Raw genomic sequence first — 7,149 nt, 5'->3', positions numbered from 1 at the left:
GGGCATCACTGGCATTTAATAAATGGAAGCCACTGCAATTGGTGGGACCTCCAGCAAGGGTGAGGAATGAGACTAGAAGAGGGCTAAGGCGGAGCTTTGGGGGATGTGGATGCGTACGGGGGGAGTGGCAAAAAGGGAATGTTTGAGGGAGATCATGACAGAAAGCTCCATGGAAAGGAGAAAAAAGAAAGCAGTCCATCCCAGAAGCCAAGAGGAGTGTGCTCCAAGGAGGAAATGGTCAGTCAACTGCTACTGAGAGGGCACGTCTGATAGGACTGGATTGCTGGATTTGACAGTATTTAAAGTTTCAAGGTGGCAGGGAGAGAGGCCAGTTTTCAGTGGGTGTGAGGGTAAATGAAAGGTAAGTAGGAAGAGGAGAAAGCAACTACAGATGATTTTTTTTTTAATTTCCAACTCTAACCAAAATTCAGGTCTGGCTGCCTGACGCTTATGAAAGTGGCAAGTGCTGATGTAAAGGAAAGTGGTTTATTTGCAGATGCTGGCCATCTGGAAGATGGGGGACTCATGTCACAAAGCCCATCTCCACCTCTCTGTGGAGGCAGAGGTTTCTATAAGGAGGGGGAGGGGAACAGAACAAAGAGATCAAGAGAGGGGGTTGCGAAGTTCTCTACATGCAGATGAGCAGAGTCCATTCCAATAAGGCAAGTGATGGTTCTGTGTGCATTGTCCTGCTTTAGTCATCATGGGTTCACATCATCCCAGCTCCATGGCTGAAGGTCAGCAAATCTCCAGGAGCTGGAATGCTTGATGGTCAGGGTCTGTGTCTTCTGCATTTAGTTCCTTGGATTCTTATACAAACATGCTGTTCATCTATAAGCTACATATCAGTCAAAATCAGCACTTACAGAAACAATGTCAAAAGAATGGTAGGGTGGGTTATAATATCCTACCATTATAATTTTCCACTGTTACACAGCTATCTTAGTTTTCATATCCCCCAAAATAGACCCTGGATAGGTACTTGGATGCAGGTAGTCTATTCAGGAGGTGAACCCTGGAAGTGAATTTGGATAGGGGGGCAGGGTAAAGGAAAAGACAATACAGGTGGCCCTAGTGGATAAGAATACCAAGAACAATAGGTATCATGCCACTTCTCCCTCTGGGCACCCGTGAAGAACTGTGTGAACTAGGAATGGTTCTCCTGGACATGTATCTACTGACTCTCATGCCTTGTTGGTTGAAGGCTGCCTGTCAAGGCATCCTGCTCACCATTGTTCATCCCCTCACATTTGCCAAGAGAGTTCCTGTGCAAACAGGAGAAAACCCTCAGGCTCCAGGTAGGAAGAATTCACTGTGCTGCAGCTAAAAACCCTTCTGCTGTGAATATTGGTCCACTGAGTATGAGGTGGGGCATCAGTCCCATGTCAGCCACAACAACCCCTCCCATGGTCCCTTTACCAAGTCACATGGCTAAGACAATAGACAGGCATGTAATTCAAGACAGGCATGATCTAGAGACTTTTAGCACAACAGATAAGATAAGAAATTCAGTGTGCCAGCAGGAGATTAATCCTTGCAGAGGTTGGAGAGATGCAACTGAGTTGCGGATAAAAACTTTTTCCAGATTCATGTTCTTTTCTTGAAATGGATGCCAGGATTAGGAGCAGGAGCAGGGAGAAGTGTAGATGTTATTGTAATGCTCTGACCTTTGACCCTTTGTTGCAGAAGACAGGGGAGGGGGAGGGTCAAGCCCTTGTTAGGTCATCTAATTACATTGTTTTTCTCTGTGACTGAGCTCTATATATTCTATATTAAAGCAGATAGTCCAATGATTTAAACTTTCTTGCATGCACATGTACCAGCATTGTTTCTCATCATTTGTTGATCATACACCATGTGTTAGGAGCTGGAGGAAAAAAGGTTTGCCCTAAAGGGTGAGCAATGAACCTCAGACCCAGCCAAGAAGTGGCTGGCTGCAGGACAATGACAATACAATCTTGAAAGCGTGGAAGTAAGATGAATTGGTCCTCTCTATCCTCGTCTCTTTCCCCAAAGGTCAAGGGTAGAAGAAAAACAAGGTGTGGTTGGGGAAAGAATAAAGTAGAGAAGCCTGTAAGTGTCTGGCAGTGCTTAAAGCTTTGTCAAATTGTGACTCCCATGAACGATCTCCACTTGTACAGCTAGGTATCCCTTTTATGGTATTGTAGAGTCAGAATTGTGAGGACACATACATGCCTTTGGAACACACACTCTGGGTGAGTGGAAACAACCAAAGAATGGCAGAGCCAGGTGACTTAAGGTGGACTCCTAGGAAAAGTGATCCCCATGGTGGCCATGGGAAGGGAGGTAAACAGTTGGACACATGCAGTCTTGGTTCTGCCCCGGATGACCTTACCTTTGATATCTTTGCTTCATCACCAGTCCCCTCACACATTTCTGTGGGTCTTTCTGGTGTCCAAAAAAGAAAGCCACATGAATAGTTAACAGAGGGGAAGGACGTTGGCACATTTATGATGTTTCAAATGCTGGGAAAGGGAAAATGGGAATCACAAGCATTTAGGAAGAGTTAAAAATGGAGTGGAAGATTATGAAGGCTGTGGTTAGAGCTGGAGATTAACATTTTTTGATCAAACTCTTACACCCCTAAGATGATACTGCTCACTGTTCAAGGGCATGCTCCTCTCCTTCTTTAACCCTCCAGTGGAAATCCTCCTCCTGTTCACTTAGAAAATTACTATTCTTTACTCTTTAATAAATAAATGGTTTTTTAAATGATTCTGGTTTCATAATAACTGTCTATTAAATTACTATTTAAAAGCAATATTTAAATTGATTTAACTCTTGGGCACAGATTGGTGCCCAATTGTTATTACTTTTAATTAATAACAATTGTTATTACTTTTAATTATTATTACTTTTAATTAATCTTGGTTTTTGTACCAATCAATGTCAGGACATAGAGAGAACACTCAAATTGGGAGAGGTTAAGAAAGTGATAGGTACAAAGATGTAGGCTGAGTTTTGGGAACCCCCTGCGGGTGGGGAACTTGGTTATCACTCCTATGGGCCTAAAGGAGTGAGAACAGGGGAAAGGGTAATAAACACCAGGAAGGAGAGAGAGCCACTTGGGGTGAAGTGCTGTGACAGAAGCTGCGGCTGTAATTGAAGGACATGGCCATCACAAGGTGGCCACTCAGGAAGGCGCTGACTGAGGGACTAGCACCCAGATACCTCTCTTCTCCCACTCTCATTGCCTGGCAGGGACAAACCTAGTCAGAAGCCAGAAGCTGAGTGTCATTTCTGCAGGTCTTCTTTGCAGAAAAAGGGTCTGGAGGTACAAACAGAAAATATCCTCACTCCAGAAAACAAAATTCCTTATTTCTCTCTGAGGGCTGGTGTTTCATAGCATACGAACTACTAAGTCTACAAAACCTCAAGGGAGAAAAAGAATCCCTTTGGTCTTGACCTGGAGAGGGAACAGAGCTCTAGAACTCCACGCTCTTCCCTGAGGAGGTGATCAGTACTAGAAGGGGGAAGGGTGTACTCTGGTCTCTGATGAAGGTTTAAGTTTACTTTTATTGTCCTTGTCCTGATTCTGTATGGCCACAATCCTTTACCTATAACTCCAAATTCCAAACTACTTCTGAAAACTGAGTTTTTCCATACTCTTCTTGTCAGCAAAACATAACCTATTGACATGAACTATTTGTAGCCATTATCTATCCCACTTAGTGTGAATATGTCTATGTTTTCTTGCAGCAAAATGTTTTAATTATCAAAGGCTTCCCTAGATACTACATTATGTAATATAATCATATACTTTTAAAACACATACAATGTATGTAATATACAGTATATGGCTTTTCAAAACTCCAAATCATTTCCAAAATCTCTTTGGCTCCTGTGTCTTTAGATAAGAGATTTTAGACTTATGTTCTCATTCACACATTGATAATATTCTTTAGGGGAGAAATAAAGAGTGTTATGTTTTTCATTTATAATTAATATACTTTCTTTACCTAGAAGTTGACTTTGATAGAAAATATAAAGGTCTTTAAAGTCAAAATTAGTTTTTTTAGTATCTCCCTGCCCCTTGGAATAATATGCAAGATTGTGAAAGATAATAGACTATATAGTATAGAATTACAGCAGAAGAGAATGAGAGATCTAAAGAAATACCCAAAGAGAATTTACTGAAAAGACTATTTGAAGGGTGTGGTCAGGTTGCTTAAGACAATGGATTCTCAAGCAAGAATTGAGAATTCTTTCTCAATTCAAATCCCAGCTTCACCACTTACTAGCTGTATGTTCTTGGGCTAGTTACTTAACCTCTTTGTGCCTAATTTTATATTTTAATAATACAGCAAAATGCTATTTAATTGATTTTGCACAACCACCATCCTGCGAAGTATATAAGACAGGCAACTATCCCTTTGACATGTGAGGAAGGCAGCCAAGTTAAGATATTTACCTAAGGACAGGAAGTGAACTTGTGGTAAGTGAGGACTTGCAGTCAGATCTCCCTGGTGCCAAGTTAGGGCTCTTTCCAATTCCTTACCTGCCTCATGCAAAGAGGCTTGCCCCTCCTGACTCCTCCAGGTGTTCTGGGCCCAGCCAATTCTCCACCAAGCAGGATGAGCTTCTGGGTTGTTTGCAGAAGCATCAGCCTTTGATATTCCTTGTTTCATGTCTCTACCTTGGTGACTGCCCCAACTTGATCTAACAAACAGCAATCACATGATCCAGACAGTGTAATTTTATTCTGCCTGCAGAGGAATCAGGGATGAGTAAGTGGATTTGATTTTCTCAGGAGAATTCAATGCTATTTTCTCTTAAAAGGAAGAACCAAAATTGAATTTTGTTGTTTTCTGAATGCATGGGTTTTAACATGCTGAACTGTAACTCTGCAGGTAGAAGTAAAATAAAGTCACACATGGTATCATTTCTCACCTCCCTACGCCTGGTGGGAAGGAAAGCAGAGCCAGAGGGGTAGGTAGCCAGACCTCTCTCTCCTCCTGTCCCCTGCTCTCCTACCAGTGGTTTTCATGGATGGAAACCAAATGGATGCCTGAGGGCAAGGGAATCCATGGAATCAGCCTCTTAGAGCACAGAGCAGGGCAAAGATAGGTGGAACATGTTCCCAGGTAAAGGTGGGGTAAATGGAGAAAAATCAACCCAGAATTCCACCAATACAAATAGCAAAGGGCATCTCTACAATGGGATAGGTAATATCTTTAAAGAAATAGTAATTCACAGGAGGAATCTATACATTGTATTAATGTAACCATGCAGACACTTAATTTCATTTAATACTGTTTTTTCTCCTTTCTTTCTTTCCATTTGATTCAAACTGGCCTCATTAAGCACCCTGACTCACTGGCTTTCTCCCTCCCTTGCATTCCTACTCTCTTAATTACGAAGCCCCTGAGACAGTAGTCCTGGTCGACATTAAACAAATTTAGGAACAAAGCCTCAGGTTTATTGATCACAGAGACTTAGTTTCCAATTAAACTAAAAATAACAGCTAGGCCTCAGTTGTGTTGCAGGTCCAGACCCAGGAAAGCAGGACCAAACCAGACGAAGTGACCCAACGGCTGACATCAGGAGAAGATGCAATGAACAACTACCCTCTACCCTAGTGCCAACCGATCAGTATGGATCACAACCCTAGCTCCCTTAGTCAATGTGATTAATGAGTTTTACCCTATATAACCCATCCCCTGGAAGCCAGGGTGAGCCAGGCCTTTGAGCACCAGCCTGCCTGTGACTCCTGGCATGGTGCCATTTCCTCAACTAATAAACCTTTACTTTCTTAGCTGCAAAATTCTGTTCACAGGGCTTTGATGTGCACAGACAAATGGACACCTTCAGTTTGGTAACATTAATTATCCATTGCTGTGGAAAAAGTTACCCCAAATGTAGCTGCTTAAAACAACAAGTATGCATTATCTTACAGTTTCTAAGGCTCAGGAATCTCAGTGGCCAGCTGAGTGGTTCCAGCTTGGGTATCTCACAAGATTACAGGCATTGGAAGCTTGCACTGTGCTTGGAGGACCTACATCAAAGATGGTTCAATCATGTGGCTATTGGCTGGCAGCCTCAGTTCCTCACAGGCTGTAGGCAAGAAGTTTCAGTTCCTGGCCACATAAGCCTCTCAAACTACTGCTCCCAAAGTACCAGTTAGCTTCTCCCAGAGTCGGTGCCTCAAGAGAGAGCAGGGAGAAAGCTACATTGTCCTTTAGTAACTATCTTCAGAAGCCTAATGCCATCACTTTTGCCACATTCCACTTACTAGAATTCCTAAGTTTAGCCTACAGTTAAGGGGAGGGGAACTAAGTTCCACCTTTTGAAGTGAGTAGTAGTTGATAATTCAAGAACCTATTTTAGGACTTCTGGCCAAGACGGAGGTGTAGGTAGACACACTGTGCCTCCTCCCACAACCAAAGTAAGGAAAACAAAAATTTAGAAACAAGAAAACAACCAGAACTGACAGAAAATTGAACTCTACGGAAGTCAGAAACCAAGCAGTTAAAGTAGAAACATTCAGGTCTTCTGGCCGAGATGGAGGCGTAGGTGGAAACACTGTGCCTCCTTGCACAACTAAGTTTAAAGACAACAAAGTTTTAGTAACAAAAACACAGCCAAAACACAGAAAATTGAACTGTACTAAAGTCCAAAAACAGCGATTCATTTAGCCAGACCGGTAAGAGGGGAGGAGTCAGCGGCAGAGTGGGGTTGGGCAGGAAAGATCCTTTGGTTGGACTGACCCAGGAGCACAGGTGGTGGTGGTTGGCAGATCCCAGGCATGGGGTGGCAACGGGCGTACCCAGTGAGGGCGCAGGGTGGCTGGCTGACCTCGGTCACACATTCACACGCAGAAAAACCAAGCAAAGGAGTGAACAGTGAGACAGACCACTCAGAGCTGTCTGAGGGCCCTAGCAATGGGAATTACAGCCTGAAAGCACCAATTGGAAAGACTTTCAGGGTCAAGGTGCCGGGTGAGGCTCCCAGGCTCACAGAGAGTTCGTTGGAAAGACCCACAGGGTCCTGAAGAGTACAGTGGCCCACACACCTGGGAACCAGCACCAGAGGGGCCCAATTTGCTTGTGGGAAGCCGCAGAGAGGACAGAAATCTGAGAGAGAACAGAGCAAAGTGCATTTTTTTTCCCTCTCTAATTCTGCCCCCAC

At 43.4% G+C, this 7,149-nt stretch overlaps 1 long non-coding RNA gene across 1 annotated transcript; it reads right to left on the bottom strand.

Annotated features, from left to right (window-relative positions):
- Positions 1–542: 542 nt before the first annotated feature.
- On the bottom strand, positions 543–5,102 carry LOC118993487 (uncharacterized). Its single transcript, XR_005067863.1, has 3 exons — positions 4,912–5,102; positions 4,520–4,680; positions 543–838 (listed from the first exon to the last, which is right to left on the bottom strand). It is a non-coding gene; the product is annotated as an uncharacterized LOC118993487 (long non-coding RNA).
- Between the last annotated feature and the right edge of the window lie 2,047 nt (positions 5,103–7,149).

This window comes from Sturnira hondurensis, unplaced genomic scaffold, assembly GCF_014824575.4.
Source record: "Sturnira hondurensis isolate 20B ecotype Veracruz unplaced genomic scaffold, ASM1482457v3 Scaffold0000880, whole genome shotgun sequence".
NCBI lineage: Eukaryota > Metazoa > Chordata > Mammalia > Chiroptera > Phyllostomidae > Sturnira > Sturnira hondurensis.
The sequence above is the reverse complement of the archived record's forward strand: the minus strand, read 5'-3'. Positions and strand labels throughout refer to the sequence as shown.